Source organism: Chlorocebus sabaeus, chromosome 21 (genome assembly GCF_047675955.1).
Source record: "Chlorocebus sabaeus isolate Y175 chromosome 21, mChlSab1.0.hap1, whole genome shotgun sequence".
Classification (NCBI taxonomy): domain Eukaryota; kingdom Metazoa; phylum Chordata; class Mammalia; order Primates; family Cercopithecidae; genus Chlorocebus; species Chlorocebus sabaeus.
This window is the reverse complement of record NC_132924.1, coordinates 67,441,618-67,464,042: the sequence shown is the minus strand read 5'-3', so window position 1 is coordinate 67,464,042 and position 22,425 is coordinate 67,441,618.

Below are 22,425 nucleotides of genomic sequence, written 5' to 3'. Positions count from 1 at the left end.
CTGCGTATACATGCGGCAGATTTCTGTGCCAGCACTCAGGAGTGCAGTTACATTCAAAGCAGGAAGGGAAAATGAGAATGTGGGTGTAAAATCCCAAATCACTACTTTCAGGAGAATTTTTGCCTTGTCAGCAGTATTCTCTTCAGTTGGAAAAAGTACTCTTTGTGTATTTGCATATGTTTGTGGGTATGTTCGCACACAGATTTACCATATGTACTACCATGGCCAGAAGGAGGCATGTGGATGTCCCAGGGAGACTAATAAACTGGCAATCCCTGAAAGCAATATGTTTTCATTCATGTAGAAGAAGGTTGACCTCTATCTGGCAGAAAAGGAGGGAAAATGATTAGCCTCTTCCGATTTTCTCAAACAGTTTACCACTAGCATCATAATCTACTTGGCAAAACAGTCTTATAGTTCATGAGGTCTACGTTTAAGAAAGAAATTTAAAGTTACTCCATTGATATTTGATGCCTTTCCTGTGTTTTACTCGTTTGCTTAAATCATCAAAGAATTTTCCCACCTCATGTAATTCTTCTAAAAATGATCTTGCAAACATAATATTCTCTCTATATTTACATTTTAGTGATTTTAGAACCTGTTTTGGATTTTGATCCTGAGCGATTACCTAAGTGGCCTGACACCTGAACCATTTTATTAAACTGCAAACCTGTTCAGCCTAACCTGTCAAAGCAAGATGGAAGCAACCCATTGAGCTTCTGCCATGAAAAGCCTCCTTACGGTGGAAACGTCTGCACCACTTTGTATTTCTTTAGACTCTTTAGAAATCTCTTGATCTCATTTTTCTCCTTTAAAATTCTGCTCTCAGAAAAAAAAAAAAAAAGGTTATACTGCCAATGTGTACCCTCTGGAGTGTGTGAACAGGTAATCTCTCCTCAAACACTAACCCTATTCAGATATTCTAAAGGCTTTAACAGCTTCTTTTCTTTTAAAATATATTGTAAAAGCCAAAAGACAATTGAGAAAAGGGCTTTGTAAGTGGCATAGAATATCTTAATGGAGTCATACCACATAATATACTTAGGTATTTAAAAGAATTAGTTTTACTTTTTGGAAGTCAGTATATTTAATTTTATGAGTTGGAAGTTTTAGACTGATATGGTTAACTTACTTTTCTAACACAAGTAAATGATTGCTAGTCTTTATATATTTCTGGTAAAGGCCAGATGTGGAGTAATGGTTGTTTGTGTATATAAACTAATGTACATTCAGGAACACACATGCGCATGTACACACACACACTCACTACCAGCAACCTCTCTCTATAGAGTAAAAAGGGATAGCAGACTTCGGTAAATGTTATTTGTTTGTCACTTCCCCTGAAGTTCATAAACATGCAAACACAAACACAATTAAAATCCATGCAATAATAAATATTCTAAGCTATTATAATGGCATTTGGAAACATTTATTTTGAAACATAGACTCAAAGGAAGTTGGAAAACTAGTACAAAGAGTTCTGTCTACTCTTCACTGAGGTATCCTAAATGAAGATATGACAAACTCAGGACATTGATTGGTTACTGCTAACTAAACTATAGTGTTTTCATCATTTTTAAATCTGCATTTATTTGAGAGTATATACAGTTCTGTGCAATTTTGTACCATGTATAAAGATATATATCCACCACCAAAATAAAAATACAGAAGAGTTCCATCACCACAAAACAACTCTGGCATGTTGTCTCTGTGTATCTGTATCCACAACATCACCACACACATATCCTGTCACCTGGCAACCATTAATATGTTCTCTGCCTTTATATTTTTCTGATTTCAACATTATATAAATAGGACTACACAGTACATAACATTTTGAGACTGACTTTTTCCATGAAGCATAAAGCTCTTGAGGTCCATTCAGATTGCTGGATGTATCCTATACTACATTCCTTTTAATTGATGAATAATATTCCATTGTATGGACATATGAGAATATATGAATATTCATATATTCACCAAAGGAAGAATATGTAGACTGTTGTTAGAATTTTTCTATTAAAAGTAAAGTTGATATGAACATTCATGTACACTTTTTTTTTTAATTTTACTTTTTTGATGTGAACACAAGTTTTCATTTCTCTGGGATAATTGCACAAGAGATATGCATGTTTAGATTTGTAAGAAACTGCCATACTCTGCAAGAGTGGGCGTACCATTTCACATTACCACCAACAATATAAAAGACATCCAGTTTCTCTGCATTCTCTCCTCCTTTTAATATTATCACCATGTTTTATTTTATCTCTTAAAATAGATATATAGTAACATATCATTGTGCTTTTCCTTTGCATTTCTCTAATGACCAAAGATGTTAGAAATATTTTCATGTGCTTATTTTGTGTTCTTATCATGGTCATGTCTTTTGCCTGCTTTCTGATTGGATAGATTGTTTTTCTACTTTTGAGTTTCGAGAATTCTTTATATATTCTAGATATAAGACCTTTTTTGTTAATTATGTGGTTTCCAAATATCTTAGCCAGTCTGTGGTTTGATATTCATCCTCTGTACAGGCGTCTTTTAAAGTGCGTAAGTTTTTAATTTTGATGAAGTCTAACTTGTTAATTTCTCTTTAAAAAATGCATTGTACTTCTTTTTTATCATGTCTAAGAATTCATTGCCTGACCCTGGGTCTCAAGGGTATCCACTTATGATTATTTCTAAAATTTCATAGTTATATGTTTTATATTTTAATATATGATTTATTCTTTTAGTTCCAATGACCTATGTGTCTATCACTCTATTAACATTACACTGACTTTATCGCTGTAGCTATACAGTGAGAGTCAGCAGTAGGTAGAGTGATTCTTCCTATTTATTCTCCTTTCTAAAATTTGTTTTTGGTGTTCTAGCTTCCCTGGCTTTCCATATTAATTTTAGAATAAGTTTGTCTATATGTGTAAGAAATTTACAGAAATTTTGCTAGGACATTTATTAAACTTACAGATCTATTTTGGAGAGATTGACATTTTTACAGTCTTTAGCCTTTCAATCTATGAATTCAGCACACCTTTCTTTTTATTTTGATCTTCTTCAATTTTTTTAATTAGTGTTTTGTAATTTACAGCATACAATTTGTGTGTTTGGTTACATTTAGAACTGCGTATGCCTTTTGAAAACATGTAAATGGTATTATATGTTTAATTTGTGTTTCTTCATGTGTTGGTTGCTGGTATATAGGAATGCAATTTTGTGTGAGTGTGTGTGTGTGTGTGTGTGTATGAGAAAGAGAGAGAAAAAATCATGTATTTTGCCCCATTGCTGAACTTATTGTTTCTACAAGCTTTTATTTTATTTTTACAGATTCCAATGGATTTTCTGCAGAGACAATTATGTCATCTGCAATAAGAGACATTTGTATTTTACTTTTTTCAATTTGGATGCCTTTATTTTCTTTTCTCATCTTGTACTGATTGGGACTTTTGGTATTTTATTGAAAAGTAGAACACCTTAGCTTGTACTTGATTTTAGAGAAAAAATATTGTTTTTTACCATTAATTTTGGTGTCAGCTGCAGTTTTGTTTTTTAAATAAATATATGCTCTTTGTCAAATTGAGGAAGTTTCTTTCTATTCCAAATTTGCTAGAAGTTCAGTTTTTAAAAAATTATTTATCATGAATAGATATCTGTTGAATTTTGTCAAAGAGAATAGGATCCACTACTGGTGGTAGTTAAAATTAGCTACAAGCTCTTTGGATAACATGCAATACCAATTAAAGTTGAAAACAGGCATACTCTATGGACCAACAACTCCAGTCTTAGGTATACACATGAAAGAAATTCTTGTATATGTGATCCAGGAATCATATATAAAAGCCTGCAGCAATGTTTATTATAAAAAAAGACTGGCAATGGTCCCCTAAACAGGGATCAACTCAAATACCCACCATCAATACAATATCTGTATTATTATTGTATCATATAAGTATTTTACGTATTATATAAGTCTTGTGTATTATACAAGTATATAAATGAAGTGTTGCATACATTGGAATAACATTCAATGGTGAAAATAATGTCTTACAACTAAATATACTAAATATGGATAAATCTCCAAAAGTATAATATAAGATGAAATAAATGACAAAAGGATATATACAGAATGATACCGTTTATACAAAGTACACAATAAAAATACAGGCAAACAATATAGTTTAAGAATATATACATAGATAATAATAGTACGAAAAAAAACAAGGAAATAATTAACAAAACATTCGGGATTAGAGATTCCCTCCTCAAAAGTGATTGAATTCTATGGCAGCGAGAAATAAGGGCCTTCTTTGGTACCAGCAAAGTAATACTTTTTAATCTGTGTTTGTTATACAGGTAGTTATTGTATTACTAATAATTAAACTGTATTTATAATTATATATTGTTTTTATATGTTGTATATTTTCAAATAAAATATAATAAAATAATAAACAAAAAAATGATATTGCTTGGTTTTTTTTTGTTGTTGTTTTTGTTTTGTTTTTGAGATAGGGTCTTACTCTGTCACCAGGCTGGAGTACAGTGAGTGACCATGGCTGGCTGCAACCTCTGCCTCCCAGGCGCAAGTAATTCTTGTCCCTCAGCCTACGGAGTAGATGGAATCACAGGCCCATGCCTCCATGCCCAGATGGGGTTTCACCTTGTTACACAGGCTGGTCTTAAACTCCTGGTCTCAAGCAATCCTTCTGACTCGGCCTCCCAAAGTACTGGGATTACAGGCTTGTGCCACTGCACCCAGCCTCCATTTTTTTTTTTTTTAACTTTATTTAGTTACTCTAGTCCTTTTTCTCTGATGTGGATCCATGGATGATACACACACACACACACACACACACACACACACACTCACTTCGTTTTGGCTTTTGCTTCACATTCTTCATAACTTAACCTGGTGTCTGATCAGCTCATAAACTAAATGAAGAGAGTAATGTGTTTTCTTTATACAGTACTTTCAACAGTGATGTATTTTAAACATATTTCTTATACATCACAGGTAATTAATATATATAAATATTGTCAGAACTTCCTACGGGGCTGGGGGAGTGGAGGTACAACTTAAAGATTTTGTAAATTAGTTTTCATTTTTGAAAGAGCTTCTGGAAATTTTATGAAATCTAGAATTTATTATAATTAGGTAAAGCCTTTTACTATCTGTTTTGAAAGATCAAGTAGTCAGCAGAAAAAAGAAATAAGTTTAACTTCTCTATATATTAATAAGGCAAAGTGAATGAAAGCTTCATTCATTTGATAAGTGAACAAATAAAATTTAATTTTAATTTTTTACACAGGGAAATAAATCCAGAGAGACATGTAACTTAATGACATTTCTTACAAAAAGCTTATGATATTAATAATTTTCTTTAAAAATTGAGTTTATAAATGTAGGCACACAAAAATTATAATTCTGTTAAAAGATGATATAGGTATAGGGCTGGGCACCTAGCTCAAGCCTGTAATCCCAGCACTTTGGGAGGCCAAGGCCGGTGGATCACGAGGTCAGGAGATCGAGACCATCCTTGAAACCCTGTCTCTACTAAAAATACAAAAAATTAGCCGGGCGTGGTGACAGGCGCCTGTAATCCCAGCTACTCTGGAGGCTGAGGCAGGAGAATGGTGCGAATCCAGGAGGCAGAGCTTGCAGTGAGCCGAGATCACGTCACTGAACTCCAGCCTGGGTGACAGAGCGAGACTCCATCTCCAAAAAAAAAAAAAAAAAAATTCATATATGTATAAATGTTTATTCACCAAATATGTGGAACAATATATTCAATAGTCTCTTATTTTTTAGGTTTAATTAATTGGAATAATAAAGCAGTATATTTCACATTAAATCAGATCTTTAAAGTTATTAGTAAGACCTCTTTTATTCAGGAATAAGATCATCTGGTGTGGTTTTTATTCATGAAGGTCATCTTTGTATCTCCAAATGTGTGTTAAGCTTTTGCAAAATATCATTGTAACTTGTATGAACCACGTGACCTGGTACTAATAATACATAGACATTTATCATGAAAAAAATATGTTCTGTTCTCCCTTCAGGAATTAGATTTCTTTTTGTATTTGTGAATAAAAACTTGCCTTGTAATTCATTGAATTTTATTTTTTAAATACTCTAATTTGTGTTCCAATTTGCAATACATTACTCAGACTTAGCTATTAATAGAAGTATGCTCCAAGTAAACATATAGCAAATTGCCAACGTTAATGACCACCCAATTGATCATGTACTTGCTGATGACAGAAAAAGTGCTTTTTTACATGATTTTAAGGATGATAGGAATAGCAATTATAACATTTATATAGAGTATTTTGCAGTCCACAATGCAGTCTAAACTGATTGACTATTGTAGAGTCAACTCTTAATCCTTACTATTATTTTGCAGATTGAGAAAGCAGAGTCAGAAAGCCTAAGAAATGTACCAAAGTTCCATAAATTCCAAATTTTGGGTGACGAATCTTTGTGGTTGTGCAACATTTGTGTTTGTCTTATAAGCAAACGCAAATGGCTCTAGACTATTATTTCAAGAATATTTGTAGGTAGAATAACCAAGATAGACCAAATGTAGGGAACTTTGCTTGAAGCTCATTATAAAAGATCAGGACTCTTTCAGCTTTATGGTTTCCAACTGTGATGCAAGCCTATTGTGTCTGCTGCATCCATACTGACTGTTCCATATTGGTCCCTTGGGAATTAGGGACAAAAGACATAGGCATAAAAATGAAGCCACAAATAACAATGTTATTTGTCTCTGATTCAAGAGTTTTGTGTCTTTCACCAGCACCTATAAAACTGTAGCCAACTTCTTGGTATGAAGGTACTTCAAAATCTCAAACCGTTAACAGTTCTTGAAAATAAATTGTGCAGCAGAAGAGCAAAAGATTTCCTTTGTTTCATGGTGCGGTACACATTTTATATACTGTGATGGGTCTTAACACAGCAAATTAACATAGTTAGTTGCCCAGGATATATTTTCTACATAAAAATGAAAGATATATGCTATTGTATCCTAATCGGGCTAAGTACCTTATGTACAGTCATTTCGGTTTTATGTATATGTTTGGATATAAGATGTCTCTGGAATGATATGAACAACTGACTACAACAGTAGCATCTGGCAAAGGAAACTACATAGTACAACAATGGGAGTAAGATTTCCTTTTCAACACCATACACATTTGCTCTTACTGAATGCTACTTGATGTGGAAGGCAGTATATTATAATGGTCAATAAAATCAAGGTCTCCGGGTTCACAGACTGTGTTGTATTGATTCAATTTATTTAAAATTAACTTGTATATGCTTCAATGTCCTTAATTGTAAAATTGTGGAGTTATAATATTTCCTAACATGTTGTAAAAATTGAATACATTTTTACTTTAAAGGCTTTAATGCAGTGCCTTAGAGCAAGAGTTCAGCAAGTGTTAGCAATAATTATTCAAAATAATTTTAAAAGATTTTCAAATAATTTTTGCTTGTTCATATATTTCTAAATTAATTCTGAATGACAGAGTATTTCATTATGTGCATACAAGGTATAACAGCAGGTGAAAAGACTGACAGAGTACTGTGTGTGTGTGCGTGTGTTTGTGTGTGTGTGAACAGTTCAGACTGAGACTGAGATATAAATTACTGATGCCAGAACATACATTTTGAATATTTTTTATTGAGGGGATGTAAGAGAACTCTGGTCGTACTAAGAAAAGACTAATGATGCCACAGATACTGTAAGGAAATGACACAATAAATTTTCAAGAGTGAAAACACAATCTATTCATGACAAATTTGTCCCTTAGATGAGCACTGCTTCAGTAAATGGTTACCAATTAATTATTTCCCCTTGTTTTTCTTATGTATGTATTTATCCATGAATTCAACAGTTATTTATTCAGCACCTTCAATCTTCTAGGCCAGCTGAATAATGAAGAAAAATGCTAATCAAATAATGCACTATTAAAAGTACTTAATAGGTACTCCTATAGCCCTTTAAGAAGCGTGGGGATTAAGGTTTAAAAAGTTCACAAAACTTGCTGAAAGTCACATGGCTCAGTTTAAAGTTCCCAAATGTTGATTAAAATGTTATCAATTTTTGAGACTTAAGCAATATAATCACTGAAAATAACTTATTTCAGTGCTTATAATGCTGATCACAGACATACCATCCTTTGGAACAATCTGTGATAGTTCTGCAATTGATTCACTCTGGTATTGATACTTTTTTGTAAGTGTAAATCTCACTCATACAGATAATACATCTCACTTCTACCCAATAGTATCCCCACTAGCATCTTCTACTCCTCAAAAGGGGAGTAGATAGGGTGTTTGTGAAACTAAAGTTCTAGAAGTTCAGCCTTTTGGTTCTAGCCCTGAGGACCTAAAGTTAAAATGAATTGGAAAAATATCCCTTTGTTTTGTAATAACTGGTTGACTATACATATTGGGTCTTAACATATGTACCAGAAACTTGGGTAACATCTGCTCACTTGTTTGCTTTCAGCCAGACCATGTTAACCCTGGGATGAAGCCACTGTTGTCTCAAATTAACACAAGTATTTTAGTCACATCCACAGGGTCAAGTCGCATCACTGTAGTAATGCCCACTACTTTTCTCATTTTCACAATTTCTTCTAGGAATTCTAACTCAAGAAAATATAGTCCACATATGATCTCTAGTCAAATTAGGACTTGCAAAGAAATATGGACAAAGTATGAATAACTAGAAAAAAAATGCTACTGGCTTCAGATGAAATCCATTACCCAGCATGGTTTTTCTGCTACCAGTACTTAAGCATCCCTCCCTGATTATAACAATTCTGAGGACATGACCAAGACCAGTGATGTTGTAAGTTAGGCCAGATCTTACAGGGAAGTCCCATTCTCGACTAACATTGTGTCTTTCTTATCTATGGTTTCACGTGTTAACAAGATATATCAATCAGATAGTCAGGATAGTTGGGCAAGATACATCAAGACCTAACTCAGTTAAAAATGTGAGGCAACTCTATAGAATTGTGACAAGGAATTCTGCTAAGGTATTTCTATGAGAGAGAAAGATCTTGGAATTTCACACTCTGCATCCTCTTTAGAAAAGCTGCCTAAATTTTCGAATGCCTAAATATCAATATATCTGTTTGTGGTAGTCAGAACTCTAAGATAGTGCTCCCCAAATTTCCAGCCTCTAGAGTACACATACCTTTTCCCAGTCAATTACACCCTGATCTGGGTGCTGCTATAAAGGATTTTTTTTCAGATGTAATTAAGTTCTAAGACTTTCACTGACTTTAACAAGGGGAGAATATCCTACCTGACACTGACTGAATCATGTTAGCTGTTAAAGGGATCTAGCTTTTCCCAGTTAGAGAGATTTGAAGTACGAGAGGAATTTTAGATACAGATTTTCTGTTTCTGAGTTTGAAGATGGAAGGGGTCTCATGGTCTCTGGGAGATGTAAGAGATTCTATCTGAAAGCCAGAAAGGAGTGGGGACCTGAGTCTAACAGCTGCAGAGAACTGAAAGAGGACTTCAACCTTCTGATGAAAATGCAGTGGCTTGACACGTTGATTTTAGCCTGTGAGACCTTGGACAGGATCCCAGTCACACTGTGCCCAGATTTCTGACCTACAGAACTATGAGCTAATAAATGGGTGTGGTTTTAAGCCACTATGTGCCAATTTATTATGAAGGAACAGATAAACAATATACAGTTTGGCTATGCTCTGAATGCAGCTTTATTGCACTATTATTTGCTTTTTATAACTTTTTCTATTTTCCAGTCTTTTCTTTTACCTGGTAACTGTATTAGTATTTAAAAAGTTTAGTAGTCTATCCAATACATTACAAAAGTGAGGGAGAGTTTGAAGAGCTTGGATATAAATGTACAAATGAATAAATGTCTCCTGCCAACATTCGATAGGATTATTCCTGAAGTTTTGTCTAAGTACACATGTTTCCATAACATTGAACAGACATTTGTCTAACTGCAACAGCAAGTCAGTTTTTTAAGCCTCTTTCTATTAGGGGCTCAGGAGCGTTGCTTGATTTTCTTTGGCATTTTCTACCATATGGAAGACTTGAAGGTCCAAAGACAGTTATACCGACGCTGAAGTATTTAGCCCATGTACCACTTCAAGGGAAGTCAAACTTTCCATAACAATCTTTCATTTATTTCATAGTTTCCAAGACTTTTCATTTCTGTGGCATTTCCTTAGTGTGGCTAAACCACACTTCAACTCTCATCCTGGCAACAACTCTGCTTCCTGGCAAGTGCTCAGTCATTTAGAGTCGACTGTGGGTTACATAGCCTGCTTTATAGTCGACCCCAAAACATCATGATCTGAAGCTGTTTCAGCATTCCAACAGCCTGTCTTTGCTCTCCTGGAGCAATCTATCGCCACTTAGAACCTCTGAGATAGACAATGAGACCTTGTACGCTACCAAAGGGAATAGCCTGATTTATTACTGGAATGTTTACATAATTTGTCATTTGTTCATTTAACTTTATATTCCCAGTGAAATAATAAATGTTAAGAACTCATAAATATTTACTGAGTGCATTAATGATTCTTTGTATTCTAATTAACTATTACAGTTAGCAAGATATATGTTTTTTAACCATAAACAGCGGTATTCAAATTTCACTTCTCTGCTATGTCCTATACATTCTATAGAAGTGATATAGGAGACTGCTTGAGAACCAAGAAACAAAATTAAACAGGTTAAACTTCTAGTCCCCACCCCTACCTCCATAAGATAAGGGTCAATTAAAGTTACTTCTTATACAGGGCTTTCCTACATTATGTCATTTATATTAACGAAAGTTTGAAAACCACTGTGATATGAAATGAATGTTTATACCCCCAAAACATTCATATGTTGAAGCCCTAATCCCCAGTGTGAGTACATTTGGAGACGGAACCTTTAGTTAGATTCAATGAGGTCTTGAGGAAGAGACTGTTACAGGATTAGTATTTTTGTAAGAAGAGACACCAGAGCTTGTGTTTTCTCTCTCTCAGCCATGTATGGACACAGTGAGATGGCGGCGGTCTATAAATCAGGAAGAGAGCTTTCACCATAAACTGACTATGCTGGCACCTTGATCTAGCATAGCTGGCACTATGCTAGACTCCAGAACTAAGAGAAATAAATGTCTGTTGTTATCGAATCCTGAACTGACTCAGACACACTGATGAAAGGAGTTCACATGTATTGAATGCACACAGTTTTAAAATTATATTAAAGAACTAAATCCCCCTAATTACCGTGAGATGGTGTTTTTATTATTATCCACATTTTACAGATGAAGGGAACAGGAAAGAGACAGTACAAATACCTTACCCAGGATTTCCTGGCTGCTAAGTGAAAGAGTGTATTAGTTTCCTATTGTTGTCATAACGAACTACCACCAACTTGGTGGCATAAACAACAGAAATTTATTTTCTCACAATTCTGCAGACCACGAGTCCAAACTCAAGGTACTGGCTACATTCCCTCTAGGGGCTCTAGGAGATAATTAATTTCCTTGTTCTTCCAGCTTCTGGTGGCTGCAAAAGGTTTGTGCCCACACTGCTCCAATCTCAGCCTCTGTCTTCATATTGCCTTCTCCTCTGTATTGGTCTCAAACATTCTTCTGCTTTTGTCTCAAAAGGATTACTTGTCACTGGTTTTATTCCCCACCTGAATAATCCAGAATGATCTCCTCATCTCAGAATCTGTAACTTGCTTACATCTTCAAAGATCTTTTTTTTCCAAATAAGTTAACACTCATGGGTTCTAGGAATTAAAATATGAATATATTGTGCTGGAGTCATCACTCAAACTAGTACAAGGAGCCACAATTTAGACCAGGTAATTTTCTTACAATGACTGTAAGGGATAACAAATGAATTAAGCAACATTTTAAAATCCAGATTTAAAGCAAGTTGGTCCTATTTTTGTATTTATCCTTATACCTTTCACAGAGTGCATAGGAAGACCGTCAAATAAAATCTCACATGTAAGTTAAATTGCAATAAGCAAAGCATCATAACCCCAAATTATGCTACATGTGTAAGAATTACTGAACTCCTCTAAGTTCCTCTTAGATCAACATTGACTCTTTCTTATAAACACTATCTAAAAATACCCGTAGATATCCTCATGCCGATGTATCTCAAAAAAATATTTGTTGATTGTTTTGTTAAAAGAAATCTAAGTACACCTCCCAATTAAAATAGTTTTCTCTAATTACCCAATATTATTAAGAACTAAGTTTATTGCTGGAGATAGCATCTAGAGATTTGCTGGAGAAATTTTACCGGGGTAAATGATATTTTAGACACAATGCAAATACTTCCTCTAGGCCTCTCAGTGATGTTCTTTTGGAGAAGTCACATTGGATCCCCTGTGATATATTTCATTGGAAATACCCTGATTGGTATGTATAAAATATGGCATATAGAAGAAAAGATGTTGAAAGTCTTTGATAAATATATGTAATGGCAAAAGTATTCTTGTATCAAAAGTTGGCTATGAATGCCAGAAAAAATAAACTTTTTTTTTTTTTTTTTTTTTTTTTTTTTTGAGACGGAGTCTCACTCTGTCGCCCAGGCTGGAGTGCAGTGGCCGGATCTCAGTTCACTGCGAGCTCCGGATCTCAGTTCACTGCGAGCTCCGCCTCCTGGGTTCACGCCATTCTCCTGCCTCAGCCTCCGGAGTAGCTGGGATTACAGGTGCCCGCCACCTCGCCCGGCTAATTTTTTGTATTTTTGGTAGAGACGGGGTTTCACCGTGATAACCAGGATGGTCTCCATCTCCTGACCTCGTGATCCGCCCGCCTCAGCCTCCCAAAGTGCTGGGATTACAGGCGTGAGAAAAAATAAACTTTTAAAATACCATTTTCTGTCAACAAACAGAATCGAAAATATGTTGAGTGTTCTGCCAGCCATTTTCATTTTGTTACAACTATTCCATCATTTTTAGGACTGATATTATATCCTCTCTTTATTATCTTACCAAACATACCAGAGTTTTTGAACTAAATTTCCTCTCCCTTAATTCTTTTTCAATAGTATAAACATTTCTTTGGCATATAACCTCATTTAAATATTTTCTTTCTTTAATTTTATCCTGAAAACCACATGTTAATTTTTAAGGCAATTCTTAAATGAAAAATGTATAATTACTTAGTATTTTTGTGTAAATCAAATAGTATTGATGGGGAATTAATTCTTGTGGTTATATTCTGCAAACAAAATCACAAATGCAGAAACATATTTTGCATTTCATATAACTTTGAGTGCCCCATTTTAAATCCTAAGATGACAGCTATAAAAAGGGAAACAAGTGCAATATATGCCAAAACATGAAAGAAAAATAGAGACACTTTAAAAATATTAGAAAATATGTGACAAATCTTGGTGCTATATTATTACTCATTCTTAAGAGTTTGAACATTACTAATTAGAAACAAACTGAGATGTTGTTTTCTAAAATAGCATTTTGCTATCACTTTTATTTTAGGTTTCAGACATGTTAAATTCTTTCCTGGATTATAATGTATAAATTATGAAGTTTTTAAGTAAGAAAAATGGAGCAAACTAATCATATAAGTGCTCAGATTCTCTTTCCTAAGCCCTTAGCGGAGAGTCAACAATTTACTTCAATCTCCAGAAACAGAATAGGCATTAAGGACATATAAACATTTTATCTAGCCGAGAATGGTATAGTAAGGAGGAAGGCTTATTATCCAAGGTACACATTAGAAGATGGAATGTTTAAAAGCACACTCTTTTTAAATACGAAACTACATCAAGATCTCTCACAGGTTTAGAAGAAGAGTTTGCAGACTATAAGATATTGAAATGTTTAATGTTAAAACATTATTATCCATATTAAGACTATATTAAATATTAGACAAGAGTCTGTGGACTAAATGACAGCATTTTTTTCAGTGTTAATTTTGCAGTTTTTTCAGGTAATATGTGATAACATAGAAAAATTATCATTTACAGGAAATGTACTCAAGTATCTATGGGTGATCATGCGTTATGCCTGCACCTTACTTTCCTCCAGTTTAGTAAAAATGTTCTTTGCATTATTATTGCAATTTTTCAATAATTTTGAAATTATTTCTTGGTGTAAAGAAAAAATATATTACCAGGGCAATTTTTGGGTTAGATGTGGCTCAAATAACAAGGTTACACATAAAACAAAATGTGGTAAAATATGATCCTGAGTAACCTATAGTATTAACTTATGAATAAATAATACATGGAAACTATAAGAAACAATAATATAAATTACTTTTAGTTCCTTATTTTTTCCTTTAATTTTAACAGTGACTTTTCAAAATTTCAAATAAGTTTATAATTATAATGGAAAATTGCAAAAATAGTGAAAAGACCTTCATGTTGATTATCCTTCATTTATACTATCTCAATTGTAACCTTTTATTATATTGCTTTGTCATGTCTCTATTTTATATACTTATCATTACTACTATTGTTATTCTGAATCATATGGGAGTAAGTTGCTGAATTACTCCTAAATACCTGAGTGCCTATTTCTACTTTACTACTCATACTAATAATGCTAATAACGTCCTTTGGAGCATAAAGAAAAAAAATAAAAAGTTGTAGTCCAGTATCCAATGGAGAGTTACACTGCATTTACAATCTAGAAGAATTCTTCAATCTTCTTTTCTTGTCTTCCTTGATCTTGACATTTTTGAAGATTACAGTTTGGCTTTGGAGGTATCTCTTACTAAAATATCCTGATATAAGCAAGAAAGTCTCTTTCTGGGTATTTGCCCTAGATAAACCACATATAAATATATCTGAACTTGGAGAAGCAAAGTAAAGAATAGTTAGTTTTAGAGTTATTTAATATTTTTAAATGTGTATGTATACAGTTTTAATAAAGATTGAAATAAAAAAAAACAATAAAAAGTGAGTGAAGTCAATCACATAACTGACAAGCCCCATCTTACCAATTATTAGTAAGGAGAAAGACAGTTTGATTTTAGTGTTTAAATATAAGGGCTGAGCCCACACCTGACCAGGCTGCCAAGTTGCTATGTCTGCTCTCAGGCTTCCTTTCACAAATACTCCTTGGATAATAATGACCAAGACTGCTCAGGAAATCAAATTTATCCTTTAAGGTTGGTTTTCAGATTTTTTTTTTTTTTTTTTTTGCCTCGAACCCCACTTCTAATTCATGATTTCTTACTTGGCACGTTTCCAGCAGATGGGGCCTTTTGTTTCCAAGAACTCTACTGTTGTACAGCGTAAGACTCTGTTCTCCTTGGAAATCATCCAGCATTTGAGAAATGGCATTCTACTTAAGGCAATGAAACATAAAGGTCCAACACAGGTTCTTCCTCACCGCACAAAAGTTATGGAAACCAAGATATAGAAATCAGGGTAGACCAGCATTCTGGAGTAAGACTCCCAGGACATTGTAACCTTGGATCTGTGAATAGATTTCAGAGGGTTCATGAAACTATATGGGCAAAAACTGTACGCTTATTTCACTAATTTCTAATAAAACTGAGCACTACCTTCACTTAACAAAGTAGCCAACAAAGTTTAATAAGTTTAGCAGTACCTGCAGTTTTTCAATGATATCACAACCTGTACACAAGTTTAATGACTTTTGGCCTGGTGAAGTTGTTCATGCCTGTAATCTCAGCACATTGGGAAGCCGAGAAAGGAGAATCACAACATGGGGAGACCTCATCTCTACAAAAAATAAAAACAATTTAAAAAATCCAGGTATGGTGGTGCATGCCTGTGGTCCCAGCTACTCCAGAGGCTGAGGTGGGTGGAAAACTTGAGTCTGGGGGGTCAAAGCTACAATGAGTCTCGATTGCACCACTCCACTCCAGCCTGGGCAACAGAGTGAGGCCTTGTCTCTCTCTCTCTCTCTCTCTCTCTCTCTCTCTCTCTCTCTCTCTCTCTCACACACACACACACACACACACACACACAAGATTCTTAATGGAAGATCTTTCAGTCCTTGCATATAAAGTTGTCTTCACAAAAGCAAGTCATGGTACACATGTAACTGAATTAAAAGATAATTTCATGTGAGAAATAGATATTTTTTGTAGATAAATTTACAGAAAGCCAATTTAATAAAAGCCAATTTGCCACAAAGAATCAACTTACCTAATCAACTTAATAATTTTTTAAACTGGTTTTAAAATCTTTCAAAATTATTGTGCAAATATAGCTGACCAATTACTGTGTTAAAAGTACTTTTCCATTTTATGGAATATAAAATGTTCATAAACTGAAGAGCCAGAGTGTTTAGTTGATATATGTAGTCAACATAAAAATGTATATGATTGGGAGTAATAAAAATATCATCATGATCATATTGGTGTCATTTGTTCTTCAAGAAGAATTATACATGATTTTCTGAATAGAGATGGAAAAAAATTTGATATGATTCAGCATCCTATAAAAGTCTGGAAAATAAATAAACTGAAAGATAACAGTGGGAGTAATAGAGAGTGAAGGCGACCTATTTAGAGTGTGGCAGCAAGAGCTCACATACTTATAGTCAACAGGTCAGTTGTAAATTTTTGAATCCCAGGTGAAATGGTTGTATTCCAACATAAGAAACAAGCTACTACTAAGCTGTATGCACAGACTGCCCTTGCTTTACCAGGCCCTGGCTAGGTACTCCCCCTCTGTAATGGTAGCTATCTAGGGCAGTCTCCCACAGTGCCTGCTTCTAGTGTTTGAAAAAAGGTGATATTCCAATATTTAACTTCCTGTCCTCCTAAAAAGTTCTTTAACTAACTTGCAACATAAATACTAATTGTTTTTAAAAAACCTGAAACTCATAATTCAGATATTTATTAGTTATTCTACAAAATTTAGATTCTGAGAAACAAAAAGAATAATATTTTTGTGGCATTTTGCAATGATTTTGAACTGGTGAATGGTAAAGAAAAAAAAAAGGTCAAATATTTTTATAATGTAAATAAATTTCTGGGGGAATAATTGTATGGGAGATGGAAAGCACTTATGTCTGTGTGTAGTTGAGGTAGATGATGTTGTAAGAACCAGTAAGAACCAGTCCTAAGCACAACCATTTAAGTCATTGCGTCCATGTACAAATTAGGAACATTATGGGAACTCTTCACAGTTGTAAAACCCTGAGAAATTTTCTCAAATTCAAAACGTAGATAAAATCCTTCTGTCATTTTAAAACTCTAAGTATAACAATGTGAAAAGTCACATAAAAAGAATTCAGTGACAGAGAAGCCCAGCCCATTAATCCATTTCTCACCACAACATTGTAATTCCTCTGGTTTCAATAAAATGAAAAAAAATATATAATGTATAGTTTTGTTATCTGTTCCCCTATATGAATGCTCTCCTTTTCTTTCTTGAAAATCTCTGATTTTCATTTGTGAATCCGTGAGATTTTGGAGGAAATGACAATATTCATATAAAACTGAGGTATCTTACCTGTTCTACTGTAATCAGCACATGAAATAACCTAGAGAGAGCAATTAATTTAGAAATAGGCCTGTGCCTCAAGCCAGTCAAATGGAGCAAAAGTCAAGATTTGTGACACAAATTAAGCCAATACGGTAAGGATGGTATTTGAAAAATATCTAGAACCATTTTTGCTAATTACAAAACTAATTTTAGTGAAACCAACACACAGAGGAAGGGAGCAATGAGGAAATCTTAGGTAAATTGAGCTTTATGTCATTGTACATCTCTGAAGTAAGACTCAGCTTTATTCACAAATAATTCAGTTTGGATTAGTTTTTCTGTTAGTATTGTCTGTAATGTAGTCTAACTGGGCAGAAACTGTCCACTTTAAATATGATTTTAATGCAATAACAAACCACAGTGTACATTATGTTAGTAACTTTTTTATAAAATATAAAATTAGATCAAAAGCAAAATGTGATATACTTTTTGAGCAGATATAAATTTTGTTAGAATGTATTTATAGTAGTTATTTGGCTTTATTAGGAATGTGACTGACTGTAGCTATTTGTCACACCAGTAGGTAAAATATGTTTTTATTATTATACTTTAAGTTAGAGGGAACATGTGCAAAACGTGCAGGTTTATACATAGGTACACATATGCCATGTTGCTTTGCTGCACCCATTAACTCGTCATTTACATTAGGTATTTCTCCTAGTGTTATCCCTCCCCCGCCCTTCTCCCAACGACAGGCCCCAGTGTGTGATGTTCCCCTTCCTGTGTCCATGTGTTCTTATTGTTCAATTCCCACCTATGAGTGAGAACGTGTAGGGTTTGGTTTTCTGTCCTTGCGATAGTTTGCTCAGAATGATGGTTTTCAGCTGCATCCATGTCCCTAACCACCAAAGGACATGAACTCATCCTTTTTTATCACTGCCTAGTATTCCATGGTGTATATGTGCCACATTTTCTTAATCCTGTCTATCATTGATGGACATTTGGATTGGTTCCAAGTCTTTGTTACTGTGAATAGTGCCACAATAAATGTACATGTGCATGTGTCTTTATAGCAGCATGATTTATAATCCTTTGGGTATATACCCAGTAATTGGATCACTGGATCAAATGATATTTCTAGTTCTAGATCCTTGAGGAATTGCCACTCTGTCTTCCACAATGGTTGAACTAGTTTACAATCCCACCAACAGTGTAAAAGCATTCCTATTTCTCCACATCCTCTCCAGCATCTGTTGTTTCCTGACTTTTTAATGATTGCCATTCTAACTGGTGTGAGATGGTATCTCATTGTGGTTTTGATTTGCATTTCTCTGATGACCAGTGATGATGAGGGTTTTCTTCATGTGCCTGTTGGCTGCATAAATGTTTTCTTTTGAAAAGTGTCTGTTCGTATCCTTTGCCCACTTTTTGTTGGGGTTGTTTGTGTGTGTGTGTGTGTGTGTTTTTTTTTTTTCTTGTAAATTTGTTTAAGTTCTTTGTAGATTCTAGATATTAGCCCTTAGTCTGATGGATAGATTGCAAAAATTTTCTCCCATTCTGTAAGTAACGTGTTCACTCTGATGGTAGTTTCTCTTGCTTTGCAGAAGTTCTTTAGTTTAATTAGATCCATTTGTCAAATTTGGCTTTTGTTGCCATTGCCTTTGTTGTTTTAGTCATGAAGCTTACTCATGCCTATGTCCTAAATGACATTGCCTAGGTTTTCTTCTAGGGTTTTAGGTCTAACATTAAGTCTTAATCCACCTTGAATTAATTTTTGTATACAGTGTAAGGAAGACATCCAGTTTCAGCTTTCTACATATGGCTAGCCAGTTTTCCCAGCACCATTTATTAAATAGAGAATCCTTTCCCCATTTCTTGTTTTTGTCAGGTTTGTCAAAGATCAGAAGGTTGTAGATGTGTGGTGTTATTTCTGAGGACCCTCTTCTGTTCCATTGGTCTATATATCTGTTTTGGTACCGGTACCATGCTGTTTTCGTTACTGTAGCCTTGTAGTATAGTGTGAAGTCAGGTAGCGTGGTGCCTCCAGCTTTGTTCTTTTGGCTTAGGATTGTCTTGACAATGTGGACTCTTTTTTGGTTCTATATGAACTTTAAAGTAGTTTTTTCCAATTCTGTGAAGAAAGTTATTGGTAGCTTGATGGGAATGGCATTGAATCTAAAAATTACCTTGGGCAATATGGCCGTTTTCACGATATTGCTTGTTCCTATCCATGAGCATGGAATGTTCTTCCATTTGTTTGTGTCCTTTTTTATTTAATTGAGCAGTGGTTTGCAGTTCTCCTTGAAGAAGTCCTTCACATCCCTTGTAAGTTGGATTCCTAGGTATTTTATTGCCTTTGTAGCAATTGTGCATGGGAGTTACCCATGATTTAGTTCTCTGTCTGTTGTTGGTTTATAGGAATGCTTGTGATTTTTGCACACTGATTTTGTATCCTGAGACTTTGCTGAAGTTGCTCATCAGCTTAAGGAGATTTTGGGCTGAGACCATGGGGTTTTCTAAATATACAATCATGTCATCTGCAAACAGGAACAATTTGACTTCCTCTTTTCCTAATTGAATACCATTTATTTCTTTCCCCTGCCTGATTGCCCTGGCCAGAACTTCCAACAGTGTGTTGAATAGGAGTGGAGAGAGAGGGCATCCCCGTCTTGTGCCAGTTTTCAAAGGGAATGCTTCCACTTTTTGCCTGTTCAGTATGATATTGGCTGTGGATTTGTCATAAATAGCTCTTATTATTTTGAGATACGTTCCATCAATACTTAGTTTATTGAGAGCTTTTAGCACAAGCGCTGTTGAATTTTGTTGAAGGTCTTTTCTGCATCTATTGAGATAATCATGTAGTTTTTGTCGTTGGTTCTGTTTATGTGTTGGATTATGTTTATTGATTTGTGTATGTTGAACCAGCTTTGCATCCCAGGGATGAAGCTGACTTGATCGTGGTGGATAAGCTTTTTGATGTGCTGCTGGATCCGGTTTGCCAGTATTTTATTGAGGATTTTTGCATCGATGTTCATCAGGGATATTGGTCTAAAATTCTCTTTTTTTGTTGTGTCTCTGCCAGGCTTTGGTATCAGGATGATGCTGGCCTCATAAAATGAGTTAGGGAGGATTCCCTCTGCTCCTATTGATTGGAGCAGTTTCAGAAGGAATGGTACCAGCTCCTCTCGGTACTTCTGGTAGAATTTGGCTGTGAAACTATCTGGTCCTGGACTTTTTTTGGTTGGTAGGCTGTTAATTATGGCCTCAATTTCAGAGCCTCTTATTGGTCTATTCAGAGATTCAAATTCTTCCTGGTTTAGTCTTGGGAGGGTGTATGTGTCCAGGAATTTATCCATTTCTGCTAGATTTTCTAGTTTACTTGCATAGAAGTGTTTATAATATTCTCTGATGGTAGTTTGTATTTCTGTGGGATTGGTGGTGATATCCCCTTTATCGTATTTTTTGTGTCTATTTGAGTCTTCTCTCTTTTATTCTCTATTAGTCTTGTTAGCTGTCTATTTTGTTGATCTTTTAAGAGTTTTTTGTGCCTCTATCTCCTTCAGTTCTGCTCTTATCTTAGTTATTTCTTGCCTTCTGCTAGCTTTTGAATTTGTTTGCTCTTGATTCTCTATTTCTTTTAGTTATGGTGTTAGGGTGTCGATTTTAGATCTTTCCTGCTTTATTCTGTGGGCATTTCATGCTATAAGTTTTCCTCTACATGCTGCTTTAAATATTTCCCAGAGATTCTGATATGCTATGTCTTTGTTCTCATTGGTTTCAAAGAACATCTTTATTTCTGCCTTCAATTCATTATTTACCTAGTAGTCATTCAGGAGCAGGTTGTTCAGTTTCCATGTAGTTGTGTGATTTTGAATGAGTTTCTTAATCCTGAGTTCTAATATGACTGCACTGTGGTCTGAGAGACAGTTTGTTGTGATTTCTGTTCTTTTACATTTGCTGAGGAGTGCTTTACTTCCAACTATGTGGTCAGTTTTGGAATCAGTGTGATGTGCGCTGTAAAGATTGTATATTTTGTTGATTTGGAGTGGAGAGTTCTGTAGATGTCTATTTGATCGACTTGGTGTGGAGCTGAGTTCAAGTCCTGGATGTCCTTGTTAATCTTCTGTCTCATTGATCTGTCTAATATTAACAGTGGAGTATTAAATTCTCTCATTATTATTGTGTGGGAGTCTAACTCTCTTTGTAGGTCTCTAAAGACTTGCTTTATGAATCTGGGTGCTCCTTGCTTTATGAATTGGGTGCATATATATTTAGGATAGTTAGTTCTTCTTTTTGAATTGATCCCTGTACCTTTATGTAATGGCTTTGTCTCTTGATCTTTATTGGTTTAAAGTCTGTTTTATCAGAGACCAGAATTGCAACCCCTGCTTTTTTTTTTTTTTTTTTGCTTTCTATTTGCTTGGTAGATCTTTCTCCAACCCTTTATTTTGAGCCTATGTGTGTCCCTCCATGTCTCCTGAATATACACACTGATGGATCTTGACTCTTTATCCATTTTGACAGTCTGTGTCTTTTAATTGGAGCATTTAGCCCACTTACATTTAAGGTTAATATTGTTATGTGTGAATTTGATCCTGTCGTTATGATGTTAGCTGGCTATTTTGCTCATTAGTTGATTCAGTTCCTTTGTGGCATCGATGGTCTTTACAATTTGGCATGTTTTTACAGTGACTGGTACCGGTTGTTCCCTTCTATGTTTAGTGCTTCCTTCAGGAGCTCTTATAAGGCAGGCCTGGGGGTGACAAAATCTCTCAGAGTTTGCCTCTCTGTAAAGGATTTTATTTCTCTTTCACTGATGAAGCTTAGTTTGGCTGGATGTGAAATTCTGGGTTGAAAATTCTTTTCTTTAAGAATGTTGAATATTGTCCCCCACTCTCTTCTGGCTTGCAGAGTTTCTACTGAGAGATCCACTGTTAGTCTGATGGGCTTCCCTTTGTGGGTAACCCGACCTTTCTCTCT